This window comes from Heloderma suspectum, chromosome 4, assembly GCF_057233095.1.
Source record: "Heloderma suspectum isolate Gila_16-S chromosome 4, 16-S_ref, whole genome shotgun sequence".
Classification (NCBI taxonomy): domain Eukaryota; kingdom Metazoa; phylum Chordata; class Lepidosauria; order Squamata; family Helodermatidae; genus Heloderma; species Heloderma suspectum.
The window spans coordinates 220,015,805-220,030,689 of NC_139461.1; the positions used below are offsets into that span (position 1 = coordinate 220,015,805).

Consider the following 14,885-nt stretch of genomic DNA (forward strand, 5'->3'; position numbering starts at 1 on the left):
AACACACATATCTGTGTGTTTAAACTTGGAACTACTCCAATGACATAGAAAGAAGGGCATGGTGGGGATCCAGTTTTAGCCAGAAGAGGGATACACAGGTGAGGAGTGCAGAACCCTCATCACCCACTGCATACCTCCTTGTGCACCTCTTTTGCCAAGCACTGTTTCTGCCAGCTGAGCTCACTTCTAGAACCAGAGCTTCACCAAAGAGAAAGGAGCCTTGGGGAGGGAAGATAATGGACGATTCCCTAAGAGACAGGGTGGTTTTCTACTCCACAAAGACAGGTAGCATCCACCACAGACACAACCCTTTTGCTGTCAAAGTTGTACTATCACCCATTCATTCTACATGTTTGGGACAGATCTGGATTTAAATACGCAAATCTGTGGTCATCATGTCTAATTTCACCCTTACAGTACCTGGTGACTTTATGGTAGAGTTGAGATTTCAGCCAAGGACTTCTCAACTCCCACTCTTTGCCACTACACACTGCACCAGCTCTCAGGTTGTGAGAGCCGAATTGCAGATTCCCAAGGAAAGTAACCATGTTGCTGGGCCTTGCTACATGATCTCTATTCTAAATCTATGGGAACAGGCTGGGATGGAACTGGATGGAACAAAGGGGAGCAGCTATCATGATGCCCTTTTGACAAAAGAACTATCCACTGGATTCCTTGCTCTCTTGGTTTACAGGTGCCAGATACAACCACACAGAGAAATATCTTTAATTTTACTAACAAACTCATTAAACATGCAATCGTCGTCCTAGAAATAGCAACAGTTTAGTCACAAAAAATCAAGAGAATGTTCTATCAGCATTATTTTTTAAAGACCTAATTGTACTCATTACAATTGAGAAAGTATTTGTAAAAAGGTATTTAGGTGGAAACATTGTTGCAGTTTATTATGTTAGATGCTTCCCTTTCAATCTTTTTAAGATGCTTTAGCTCACTATGATCTGCAATCTCTCTCCTAACATTAAGGCAATGCAAGTGCCAGTTCAAATTATGCAAGATGTATCCCATCCTTTGTATCTCAAAAGTACTTATTTTCAAAAATGATCATATTAGAGTACTAATTGGCTAAGCCACCATGCTGGCTGATGTGAAATGCTTTCAAATGCTATGCAATAGCTGTATTGATCAGAAATAAGAAGAGTGACTTTTTAATAAGGAAAACTGGCAAAAACCCAGGATTTCTGAAGGGAACTTGAACACACACACACACACACACACTGCAATTCAAAACTTAAAGGTTCTGGGTACAATCCAGCTCCATGACAAAAAGCAGTTTCCCTACTCTTCCTACATTCAAATTTAAAACAACAAACCAACAACAAGAAAGGATTCATAAACTGGTGTTTTAAAGACTGTTCTAGGTAGTTTATTCTTATTAAAATATGTTTAAATAAAATTTTCATACCTACCTCTTTCAGCAGTTTTAAAAACTGCAGCCTTAGAATTTCAGTTAACTGAATGAAACTTCCCATACGTGTAATTCAGATGTGCAGATAACTGGAAATAACGGACATAGGCTGCACTACTGCTGGTGTGTTACTTAAGCTCTATGTCAACGCGGGGTGTGAAGGGATATGATGAAGCAACTTCGCTGAAGTTAAGCAGGTCTGGATCTGGTATGGTTTCCCAATGGGAGACTGTCTGGGAACCCTATGTATATCACCTTGAGTTCCATGATGGAAGAAAGGCAGGATATAAATGTATAAATGGAGAGCCAGTGTGGTATAATGATTAGAGTGCTGGACTAGGAGCAGGGAGGCCCAGGTTCAAGTCCATATTCCGCCAGGAAACTCACTGGGTATCCTTGCACCAGTCACTATTTCTCAGCCAAGTCCACCCCATAGAATTGTTGTGAGGATAAAATGGGTGGGGGAAGAACCATACATTGTATGCCACCCAGGACTCCTGAAGGAAGGGTGGGATTAAAATGTACTAAACACCCTCTGCTAAAAGAGGCAGAGATGATTGTGCATGCTGAATGAAAAGGGGATTCAATATGTTCTGATATTTAGCTGAGCTCAGTGGACTCTTGGCAACTTTTGAGCCCAAACTAGCACCTTTAAAACTGTCATGATAGATTAAGGCCTTCCACAGTTAAAATTATTTAATTTGCTTCATGGGAAAAATACACCTTTCTACTTATGATTTTAATTATGGCAGCCCCACATTTAAACAAAAAATATATGGAATTTTATTTTGAATGCCTGAGCCATAGTATATACATAATTTTAATTCGTGGTTTCAACAGAAAATTAACCAAAAATAAGATTACTCTCATAATTAAATGCAGATGATGTATCTGAAATACAAATATAAACCCTGTTTTTCTTTTATGTGTGCAATGATATAATTCTGCTTTGATACAAAAAAATGGCATGTTAATGGAACAAGTAAGTCCAGACTGATATATTGCTGTTAAGTTATTAGGACTCCACATTTCCATTTCGACTATCAGTGTTTTTCCCTGCTTCCATTCTGTAGATTGTAAGCTGATACTACATAAACATTGTTAAAGCTATAGTTGCATGGTACAGTAATTCACTTAACTTTAATGTGATTTATGGTTCTGTCAATATGAGAGGTTGGAAATCCTGAGTTCCGATGCTTAAACATGGGTTCTGGATTTAAACATAATAATGTACTTTGGTGTGTGAATGTCTGAGGAGGATAGAAAAATTAGCATAAAAGGAAATTTAGCATAAAATACTACAGTTCAATACCCTGTTCAAAGCATATAGTTTAACTCCATGGACACATCAAAGAAAAGCAATGAAATTGAATATGTAATCAGCAAGAGAGCAGGCTAAATATAATGGTCTAAGAGTATTCCATTTTTATGTTATTATTTTAGATATGCATGAAATCCTATTAGTGAGTTCAAAATTCCTGTCCCTTACTTTTATATAGGCTATAGCAAGTCTCTTTTGTCAGGGTAACTTTAAATCTAGGTCCACTTTGTTAATCACCCCCATTCTTTCTCGCTGGCACTTTCCCCTCAGGGTGTTTTTGCCTCTTTAAGAGATTAAGCGACCAAGTCATCTTGTTGCTCTAACATGTCCTCAGTGGAACAACATATTAACACAATTCCTCACTAAAAAGGCCCTTTCTAGAAGTTTGCAGCAGGGATGACAAATTAACCCAGCATGGTGTCCCACACATCTATCTTTGTACAAATTATTAGTGTAATAGAGCTTTTAGTTATGCATTTATCTAGAGTTATTGAACGGTTGTACATAACAGAAGCTGAGCAATCAGGATCCTTTACGAGGCAATCTCAGTGGGTGGCCTTATAGTTAATTTAGGCTAGTAGTCCTCTATGCTGTTTGCTCACATACAAATTAGCTAAATAAGCTACTTCTTTAAATATTTCCTATGTCACAGGGCAACTCTTTAAAATCCAATAAAGGTAGAGTTTTAATTACATGGCTCCTGACTTTTGTTTATTTCTAGTTTTAACTATTTGCAAGCTTCTTGCTTGCAGGGTGTGATGCAAGAGTGCTATCAGTCTGAATAGGAACTGATAGGGGAAAGGGGAAACAATTATCCAATCAAATCCTACCATAAACATCTGGTCCAGCATCTTTCATAATACCTAGTTCAGTGGGCTGAAAACTTTTCACACCTGAGATACAGCTTAAACCTAACATATACCTTGAGCGCCAGCTTTGAGGGCTGCCTTGGCAAAGTACCTTTGGAGCCCCTCCTAAGTTGGTAGGACTCCTGCATTACATTATGGTTATCTGATAGCAGCTATGAATCCCCATTTAAAATCCCCCCCCCCAATGGCCTGGAGTGATGCTGCATCCAGCACCTTGGGCACTGTGGAAGTAAATGGTGTTGGAACCACCTGGTGTCAGTGCTGCTGCTACCTGCTTGGCCTTTGGAACCCAGAGCTGCCTGAGTGTGCTGAGCGCTGATTCTGGGTCTGGGACCCACTTCTAAATGTTTGTCTTGTATGTCAGGCTTTTCCCTCAGTATTTCTTCTTGATGTCCACTTTTCTTCCTCTCTCTCCTATTCATATCCACCCCCCTCCCCATGTTCATCTTTCTATTTGTCCTGATCTTCTTTTATTTCTTTAAAAAAAAAAGACACTTTTCAAAAGGTGATAAAATAACGGTGGTGGTCAACTTTAGGTTGGGCCTCTTCCCTGTTGTGGCTCTGGACCCACCAGGTGAAGAGCAATGCCTTGAGAGGGTTCTTCCCTTTAAAGGCAGCTTAAAAATAATTTTAAACTGGGCTGGAGTGGAGGACGGGAGGGAGGCATAGATGCAGAAAGATGCGTTGGACACAAGTTGTCAGTTTAGCAACTCAGGTGACAAAGAGTATATGCTTATTGTTTGTTTATTAACATGCTCAGCTTGCCCTTCCTTCAAGGAAGTCAGAGCAGTGTGCATGCCCTCTCCCATTTTATCTTCACAATCCTGTGGGGTAGTTTAGACTGAATGATAGTGGCTGGCTCTGGTCACATATAGTGTTGTGAACCATAGCACATAGTGCCCTGCACCTATTGTTCTGACATTGGGCAGGTGTAATCCCCTTCTAAGCTAGAGCTCTTTTCTGCAAGAACCATAGCTTTCCAGCTGTTTCATTCAGCAGAACTCTTTGTAGCCGCAAGATCCTATTATGGAGCCATGTTCATGCTTCTGGTGCTTTGCAAATAAAAGTGCTTTAAGGAACAATCCTATGCACATTTAGTCAGAAAAAGCCCTACAACTCCCAGCATTCTCCAGCCAGCCATGTTGGGAGTTGTAGGACTTTTTCCTTTCTAAACATGCATAGGATTGCACCCCTAGAAGTGGACAACTGAATCAAGAACTCTGAAAACACTGGACTGCAGGAATGTTGTTGAGGGGCCACTTGGGCATGGGCCCAGGATCTTATGAGGTGGGCCCTGGATCTTCTGAGCAGCCCCAATCGGCTTCATGTGCCTTAATACAAGTCTGCTTCTTCCCTCTGAGCTCAGTTGCTTTGCAGATACTAAGGAGGCCTTAGGACTCCCTCCATTAGAAGACCAACAGGGAGTGCAGTCTGAATGCACCAGTCTTTTAAATTAGAAGGGAGACTGCCACCTTTCCTTCTACTCATTGTTTTTTCTCTCTCCCTCTACTTTTCTGCTCTCACATGCCCACTGCTGGGAGCTTGCTTGCAATGACTTTTTGAAGAGGGAGAGGGAAGGGCAGGAAGAGCTCCATGTGAAACACTGGTACTTCACACAGCATCTGAGTTTACAGCCAAAATGGGAACCTTTGGCTTCTACAGAAATTTAGTAGCTTCAACACAACAAAAGCTTCAATCAGCCTCCACAAACAGCTTTCTTCCCCTTCACTTTAAGTTCTTTTAAATAGCTGCAGGCCTCAAGATTATTCCAAAAATGTCAAAGCTAGCCTTGCACAAAAGTCCCTGGAGCTATCATTCTTCAGTTTAGTAGACATGATCTCCTTTGATGGGGCAATGAATCCTGAAATTTTCATCCATTCTTCAAAGGAATAATTGGCAGTTATTTGCAGTTGTCTTTAAAAGAAAATCAAAATATAAAGTCATACAGCACAAAAAAACCATGCACCTATTTTTCTGACACTGGGCATGTGTAATGTGTGACCACTAGGAGCGGTCATTAGGGGATTTGGAGCTAAATGCCATCAGTATGCTGATGACACGCAGCTCATTTCCCTTTGACATCTGAATCAGGAGAGGCTGTGCAAGTCCTGGATCAGTGTCTAAACTCAGTGGGCTGAGTTTAATCCAGCCCATCCAGTCAATGGGCTGGATGAGGGCCAAAAAACTGAAGCCGAACCCTGGCAAGACGGAAGTACTGTGGGTGAGTGGTTCCCGAGTCCAGCAGATAGGCGCATTGCCTGTTCTGGATGGGGCCGTGCTCCCTCTGAAAGATCAGGTTCGTAGTCTGGGGGTACTCCTAGATCCATCATGGTTGCTGGAGGCCCAAGTGGCTGCTGTGGCTCAGAGTGCCTTTTACCAGCTTCAGCTAGTTCGTCAGCTACGGCCTCTCCTGGGCAGGGATAACTTGGCCACAGTGGTAGAGGCATTAGTAACCTCAAGACTAGATTACTGCAACATGCTCTATGTGGGGCTACCCTTGAGGCTGGTCCAGAAGCTGGAGCTAGTGCAAAATGCAGCCGCTCGGCTGTTGTCAGGAGCTTCCCCTTTTCAGCATTTACTCCTTTGCACTGGCTGCCTATTCACTACCGGGACAGGTTTAAGGTATTAGTACAAGTGTACAAAGCCCTAAACTACTTAGGACCAGGATACCTGAGAGAGCGCCTTCTTCTTTACCAACCTGCCTGTTCATCAGAGGGCTTGCTCCTGGTGGTTCCACATGGACCTATGGCCTGCTTGGAGTCCACAAGGAAGAGAGCCTTCAGTGTAGTGGCCCCCTTCCTGTGGAATTCCCTGCCTTTGGAGGTCAGGCAGGCGCCAACGCTGTGTTGCTTTTGGCGCCTTCTGAAGATGTTATTCTGAGAGGCTTTCCCTGAGTGACCAGCTGCAATTTATTATGTTAGTTTCGTTTAAAATGTTTTAATTGCTTTAATTATGGGAGTTTATTATTTTATCTTGCTCTTCACCTCTCTGAAATCTTTGATGTGGAGCGGTATATAAATATTGTAAATAAATAACTAATAAATAATCCCCTCCTAAGGGGCAAATAGATATGCTTGCAACTATCATCCTGACCTAGAAAAAAAAGTTACAGTGGGTTTTTTGTTTTTAATTTCCCATGACAGTCAACAGGAAGCATAAAGACTCAGTTTTCCAAACCCTCACTCGGGTTTGGTACCGAGCTGAAGTGAACTGACTCCAAATTGGCCTGAGCAGAAGTGAGATGTTTCTAAACAGCTGAATCAGGGTCTGAGTTGAGGGTGGGTGGGGTTACTGCACACATTTAATGTATGCATGTATATATTTACTTATCTATACACACACGCACACGTGCACACACGCATGCACACACATATCTATATTAGAGGTGTGCCGTGACCCCCACCTGCACTTTGACTTGTCACATGCAAATTTGTTTTATGGGCCTGTGCCCCGGATGTTTTAAGAAGCTAGCAACACCCCTGCTGGACTGCCAGGTAATTCTGTCAAGTCCCATTTGCAACCTTTTAGGCAAAGTTTGCAGGCTAATCCAGGCTGCATCATCATCGCTATCATCATACATGTAGGGATGTACGAAAGTGACTTACCTTTCGCAGATTATGTTGATGGTGGGGGGGAGGCGCTCTGTCCCTCCCCCCGGAATCCTGGCCGGCCGGCTGTGCTCCGCAGGGATTCTGTGGAGCCACTGGCTGGCTCCACCAGCAGCTGGACATCCGGCCGCTGGCTAGCAGGGACGCAAATGGCGGCGGCCGTAGCCACCGCCATTTGCGTCCCTGTAGTCAGCCGTGATAGGCTACGTAAATCTTTACGTAGCCTATCACGTCTGACTTAAAAAAACAAACAAACATGCGCGTATGCAAATGGCGGCGGCTATGGCCGCCACCATTTGCGTTCCTTATTTTGGCCCGTCTTAGTCTACATAAATATTTACGTAGATTAAGACGGCGAAAATAAGGGGAACGCAAATAGCGTAGCGGACGCTATTTGCGTTCCCTTTATTTTTGCTGTCTTAGTCTACGTAAATATTTACGTAGACTAAGACGGGCCAAAATAAAGGACGCAAATAGCGGTGGCCGTAGCCGCCGCCATTTGTGTACGCGCGTGTTTATTTTTTTTAAAAGTCAGACGTGATAGGCTACGCAAAGATTTACGTAGCCTATCACTTTTTTTTTTTTTTAACCTAGCCGTGATAGGCTATGTAAATCTTTACGTAGCCTATCACGTCTTTTTTTTTTACACGGGAAATGGCGGCGGCGGCAGCCAGTCGGAAGACCGGCCGCCGCCACCACCGAACCACTGCCGGAGCCGCCGCCACCCAGAAGATCAGCCCCAGGTAAGTCTCGTCCCGGAGGGATCCGCGGGGGGCGGGCGGGGGGGCAGGCTGTTCCGCCACAGATTTCAGGGGGCCGAATGCGCTGGCATTCAGCCTCCCCGAGATCCGTGACAGAATACTCTGACATCCTTACATACATGGTGCTTTATGGAGTAACAGAAATAAAAGACAGGCCCCCTGCCCCAGGGGGCTTACAATCTAAATATTGTGGAAAGAGCTGAAATGGTCAGATAGATACAGCAGGGGTGGGGGAAGTGAGCGAGTTGCCCAGGTAATAGAAAAAGAAAGTTGGCAGTTGATGTGGAGGGAGGAGGAGAGAAGGAAGAGCAGAAAGGAGGGAATCATGGCTGACAGAGAGGGAAGCTAAAGAAAGTCTTCATGAGACAAAGAAGAAAGCAGGGAAAGAAGTTGAGAATAAGCACCTGAGACCGCCTAAGACTGAGAGTAAAAGCTCTGACAGAGAAAGAGAGCAGTTACTGTTAACAGAAGAAGCGTCTGTTTCTGAGAGAGTGAGGATCCGTGCTGTGTGTCAGGCCTGAATGAAGTGGAAAGTGGGACTTTTAGGGGTTTGTGCTTTCTGAAGGGATACCTCTGGAAGTCGGGAAGAGGAGAGACAAAACTGCAACAGACTCACTGTGGTATAGGTGTTACTGTTTGTCAAGCTGTATTTATTTAAATGCTAGAAGCATTTGTTTATTCTGGCACCAGTGTTATATGTACTGACTTCCCTTTCTTTATTATCTGAATTCTTTTCTTGCTCTTTCCTTTATTTTATAAACTTGTGCTACTTCTACCCTGTTTAGATCTAATTACATATCAAACAACCTAAGGTCCGCTACAATATCAACACTTTGGAAGGAAAGAGAGGTAACAGAGGGAAGGGAGGAAGACAGAGACAAGGATAACAGAGAAAGAGGAGAATGGGTGAGATAAAGGGGAAAGGGATGAGAGTGAATTAAGTGCTTAGGCTTTATTTAAATTGTGGAAAATACCCTAAATTCACTTTTTCTGTTACCTGCAAAGATATGATACATGCCTATTGTAATATAGTCTTTATGAGAACATCCAAAGTATAACATAACTCTAACCAGTGATAAATGGAACAAACTGGTTTTGTGGGATCGGTTCCAGCTTCTTCCTCCTGATTAAGTGGACAAGGTGCTTTCATCAGTAAGGCCGACCACCTGCTTACTTGATCCTTGCCCATCTTGGCTCATTATGAGCTGCAGAGAGAGACTGGGTGAGGGGATCAGGGCGGTGGTGAACGCCTCGCTTGAGGAGGGAGTGATGCCATCAACCCTCAAGGAGGCAGTGATAAGACCGCTCTTAAAGAAGCCCTCCTTGGATCCTCAAGTTCTGAACAACTTTCGCCCAGTCTCAAATCTGCCATTTTTGGGCAAGGTGATTGAGCGGGTGGTGGCGGTGCAGTTGAAGGCACACTTGGAAGAAACTGATTATCTAGATCCATTTCAGTCGGGCTTCAGGCTTGGGCATGGGACAGAAACGGCCTTGGTCGCCTTGGTAGATGATATGAGGAGGGCTCTGGATAGGGGTGAATGCTCCTTCCTTGTTCTCCTCGACCTCTCAGCGGCTTTTGATACCGTTGACCATGGTATCCTCCTGGACCGCCTGGAGGGGTTGGGCATTGGCGACACCGTATTGCGGTGGTTCCGGTCCTTCCTCTCTGGCAGGTATCAGAGGGTAGCACTGGGAGAGGAGGTTTCGGACCCGTGGCCACTTACTTGTGGGGTGCCACAGGGTTCCATCCTCTCCCCGATGCTATTTAACATCTATGTGAAGCCGCTGGGGGCTATCATCAGGAGGTTTGGGGTGCAGTGTCATCAATATGAGGATGACACGCAGCTCTACCTCTCATTCAAATCTTCACCAAGGTTGGCCATAGAATCCCTGTCCAAATGTCTGGAGACGGTGAGTGGCTGGATGGGGAGGAATAAGCTGAAGCTGAACCCTGACAAGACCGAGGTACTTTTGGTGGGAGACAAGAGGAGGCTAGGGGATGTTGACCTGGTGGTGAATGGGGTACGGCTACCCTTGAAAGACCAGGTCCACAGCCTGGGGGTCATTTTGGACTCCCAGCTGTCCATGGAGGCTCAGGTGTCAGCTGTGAGCCGGACAGTGCTGTATCAACTCCATCTGATACGGCGGCTGCGCCCCTTCCTTCCCGACCATCTGTTCCCATCGGTAGTACATGCCCTGGTCTCCTCTCGTTTAGACTACTGTAATGCACTCTACGTGGGGTTACCCCTGAAGACGGTTCGGAAGCTGCAGCTGGTACAGAACGTGGCGGCTCGCCTGATTAAAGGCAGCCGCCGGCGAGATCACATCACTCCAGTGCTGAAGGAGTTGCACTGGTTACCAGTTGTTTTCCGGGCCAAATTCAAGGGGTTGGTTTTGACCTTTAAAACCCTATATGGTTCTGGCCCAGCCTATATTAAGGAGCGCCTCCAGCAGCACCAGACAGGCCGCTTAACAAGATCAGCCTCGGATGGCCTTCTCTCTGTCCCATCAGCCAGGACAGCTAGACTGGTGGGGACGAGGGAGAGGGCCTTTTCTGTGGTGGCCCCCACTCTGTGGAACTCCCTCCCTAGGGAACTCTGTCATGCCCCCTCTTTAATGAGCTTCTGTCGTGCATTAAAAACGTGGTTGTTCAGGCAGGCATTTGGGGTGGGTTAGGGTATTTTAGAAAATGTTTTTATTGTAGAATTTTATTGTTTTAAACTGTTTTATTGTATGTTGTACGTCGCCCAGAGTGGCTGGGTGACCAGCCAGATGGGCGATTAATAAATTTAATAATAAATAAATAAATAAAAATTTCAATCCCCTATTGCACAGCAAACCCAAAGATTTTGCCTTCCCAAGCTGAACTGTGGTTCTCCACATGCTGCCTTAGTCTTATTTAGCAGACTGTCAGAAATTGGCAGCAATGAAACAGAGATTCTCGTTTTTTTTTTGCATCAGAAGGTGCTTTAACTCCATAATAGTATATCTTGCTTGAAAACCTGTCAAAGCATTTCCTACGCAAAGAAAAGGAAGAAACCTCCAAGTGAACAAGAGATAAAAATATAAATGGCTTGCTACTAAGTTGACAACTGTCATTTAAGTGAGTGAGCCTCTGAGGAAGAACTCAGTTTGAAACGCATAGGGCTTAATAAAAACTTTTTTCTCATACACCTGCAGGTTTTGTCCTGTTCTTTCCCTGCAATTGATGATAGGGATGTTAGAGAATTCCGCCACGGATCCCATGGGGGCCGAATTCCAGTGAATTCGGCCCCCCGGAATCCGTGGTGGAACAGAGCCCACCACCCCACGAAAGCCCCGCGAAACGGAGCCTACCTGACTGCGGCTCCAGCTCTGGCCTCTGCCAGGCTGCTGCGGCCGCAAATGGCGGCTTTCGTAGCAGCCGCCATTTGTGTCCCTACGCTGGCCCGTGATAGGCTACGTATATATTTACGTAGCCTATCATGGCTAAGCAGGGACGCAAATGGTGTCCCCTACGCCATTTGCGTTCTCACTTTAGCCGTGATAGGCTACGTAAATATTTATGTAGCCTATCACAGGCCTGCGTAGGGATGCAAATGGCGTCCCCAACACAGGATGCCATTTGTGTCCGCACCAGCCTGGCAATGGCTGGAAGCCCCGCTGTGGGTTGGCCCGGCCGGTGGCTCCGCGGCCTGGCCGTGGAGTGGAGCCAGCCAGGCAGGATTCTGGGGGGAGGAACGGATCGCCTCTCCCCACTTGCGGAACCCGGCGGAGCCAGGTAAGCGGGGTTTCATACACTCCTAATTGATGACTTCCTGATGGTCTTTCCCGAGTCTTTCCAAACCAGCCCTTTCCCAACTAGCCTCATGTTTGGTCGGAAGGTGGTTTAGGCATTGGTAACCTCAAGACTGGATTATTGTAATGTGCTCTGTGTGGGAGTATGCTTAGGCCTGGTCCAGAATGCAGAATGCAGCTGCAAGGATACTAATAGGGCCTTTTTTCAACAACATATTATACCTCTGCTAAAAAAAACTTGCACTGGCTGCTACTAAGCCACCGGGTCAAGTTTAAGATTCTGTTTTTAACATATGAAGTCCTAAACAACTTGGGACCAGGATGCCTTAGGGGTCACCCACTCATTATGTCTCTGCCCAGTCCTTCTGGTCCTCAAAAGGAGCACTTCTGATGGTGCCACATGCTTTTGAGGTTCACCTCAGGAGTACCTGTACCAGACCTTTTAGTGTTGCAGCACCTGCCCTCTGAGCATTAGGCAGGCATCTTCAGTCTCGATCTTTAGACAGCTGCTTAAAACTCACCTTTTCATGCAGATTTTCCATGAGGTATGACCCAGCAAGTATAGTTACAATTTTATTGTTGATCAAGTGATAGCTTAACTGTTTATTTTTACCGCTATATTTATTGTTATTTATTTATTTATTTTATTTACAATATTTGTATACTGCTCCATATCTAAAACAGAATTTGCAGCGGTGAACATAAAAGATAAATCAATAAAATAATAAAAAGATTAAAATACTATATTAAAATTATGCTTTTTAGAAACAGAATGCCGATAGAAACCATCACTGGTCAGTTAAGTTATGCCTCCTGGAACAGTGCTGTTTTCAGGAGGTGCCGGAAACAACACAGTACTGGTGCCTGCCTGACCTCCAAGGGCAGGGAGTTCCAAAGAAAGGGGGCCACCACACTGAAGGCTCTTCTCCCAGTGGACTCCAATTGGGCCATAGGTTATATTGCTACTATTATGTTAACCACTTTGGTAATTCACTGAAAAGCAGTATATGAATTTGTATAATACAAATAAATATATAAATATATAAATACATACATACATACATAAAAAAAAAGGTGGTGTATCATTTTCTGGATAAGGTCAATCTGCAGTTACAGACATCTCAACAGAGATCCCGTTCTCACTGAAATTAGGTTGTGTTTTGTCTAGAGATGTGGTCAATTGAAATAAATAACTTTTTCAGGACAATGCTCTCTGGAGAAATATATATATATAAAAATTCCAGATTTTCCTTCAAAAGATCTTGATTAAGGGGTTTATGATTGAGAAAGTAGTAAAATAAGTCCTGATGTTCAAACGGGAGTTTTTTCTTTATTTACTTCAGAGGACTTTCTGAATAATGGTTTCTCTTGTAATATAACCTTGGAGCTTATTATAGGATGCTTATAGAGTTCTGACATATCTGAAATTAAATGATTGAAAGAAAAAGAAGTACTAACTGGATATTCTACTGAATAGGTAGGGTCAATCAAGCACTCACAACCATGAGTATGAAAAACAAAATGTCTGAAACAGCCGAATGCTATGCTTTGGTGCTGAGGATCAGGAACTAGACTCCAAGTGCCATCCCTTAGGGACATCCTGCCTCCATGCCTCAGATCAGGAAACCTTTTCCTCTGGACTAAGGCAGTAGCAGCCCTCCTCCACTGGGGCGAGGGACTTCTGAAAGTTGTAAGCAAGTATAAAGTGAGGCCACACATAACATTGCATTCTAAAGCCTCTCGAAGGGGACCTATCCTTGAGCACTTATACATACTTGCAATGCCAATTTGCTGTAGCAATTCACCATTGCAACATAATTTTTTGTCACCTTAAATGCTAACAAATTTATTATGACATATTCTTTCATGGACTAGAATCCATCATATTTGATGAAATGGACTCTAGTCCACAAAGGCTTTTGCCAGAAAAAAAATGTTGGTCTTTAAGGTGCCAAAAGGCACTGCAACGGACTAACACATCTACACTTCTGGAAACAGAAAGATTTTTAGTGACCAACTAAACTCAGCGGGACAGCCCTCACCATATTTAGCCTGCATATGATACCACTTCAGCTATGATAGTACAATCCTCTGGTGGGGCTGCAGGAAGCAAAACCTGAGATAAGACTAGGCTGCCCTTGTGTTTCAGGGGATGACTTTAAAGAGTCAGCCGGTGTACAGCTGAATATACTGCTAATGTAACTTTGATACTGTGAATAATTTGCTATTAGCACCAATTATCAAGACTGTTTTTAAAATGCATCCATGGCTCCCAGCAACTGGCTACATACTGGCTTAGCAGCAAATAATCCCATCCTGCTTTCCACAGAATAATTCCAGACTGATTTTATTTTAAAAGCTATGCAGGACCACTCAGCGAAGTTTCACAGTGGTGACATCAATGCTGTTGGTGGGCTTTAGGTTTATACTAGTGAAATTTAGAGGACAACAAGACTGTAAAGAATGGTTGGGCAACATGAGGCTGGTATACAGCCCCCCATGGCTGTTTTTGAGGGGGCCTTGCCCCCACCACTAAATTTGGTGGAAAAAAACAGTTATTTTACGAAGCCTCCTGGGAGCACAAGTCTGCTTGGCCCCATGCGCCTTGTTTGCTTGCAAAATCACAACTTTCTTGCTCCCACAGCAGCAAATTCAGAAACATTTCAGCAGTGGTGATTTGGCGGGGGAGGAGTGCAGCACCCAGTGAGTTTTGGGGGGCCAGTGCTGCCCCCTGTCCCTCAGAAGTTGCCCACCCCTGCTTTAAAAGCCGCAATCCTATACCCACTTACCTGGGAGTAAGCCCCACTGAACTGAATATAACAGTAGACATATATAGGATTGTGCTGTGAGGAAGATAAAATATGAACATCTTTTATACAAATATGAATTCCTAGCAAGGTTTATATGCTTAGCCAATTAGTAGATTAATAAATCAAAATGCTACAGGAAGAAACAGAAAGCTTTGGCTATTGGGAGGTATAGAAAAATAAATAAATAAATAAATAGATATATAGATAATTCTGTCACAACTATTAATTTAATTTTGTAATTTTCTCAGAGAAAGTTTATTAGTATTAAATGATTTCTTATGTATGCCCCTATGCAGTGCAAAAAAATAATAAT

General features: G+C 43.9%; 1 protein-coding gene across 4 annotated transcripts in view; it reads right to left on the reverse strand.

Annotated features, from left to right (window-relative positions):
• The window catches only part of NFIA (nuclear factor I A), a 439,446-nt gene that overhangs the window by 69,967 nt on the left and 354,594 nt on the right, over nt 1-14,885 (reverse strand). The window lies entirely within an intron of this gene.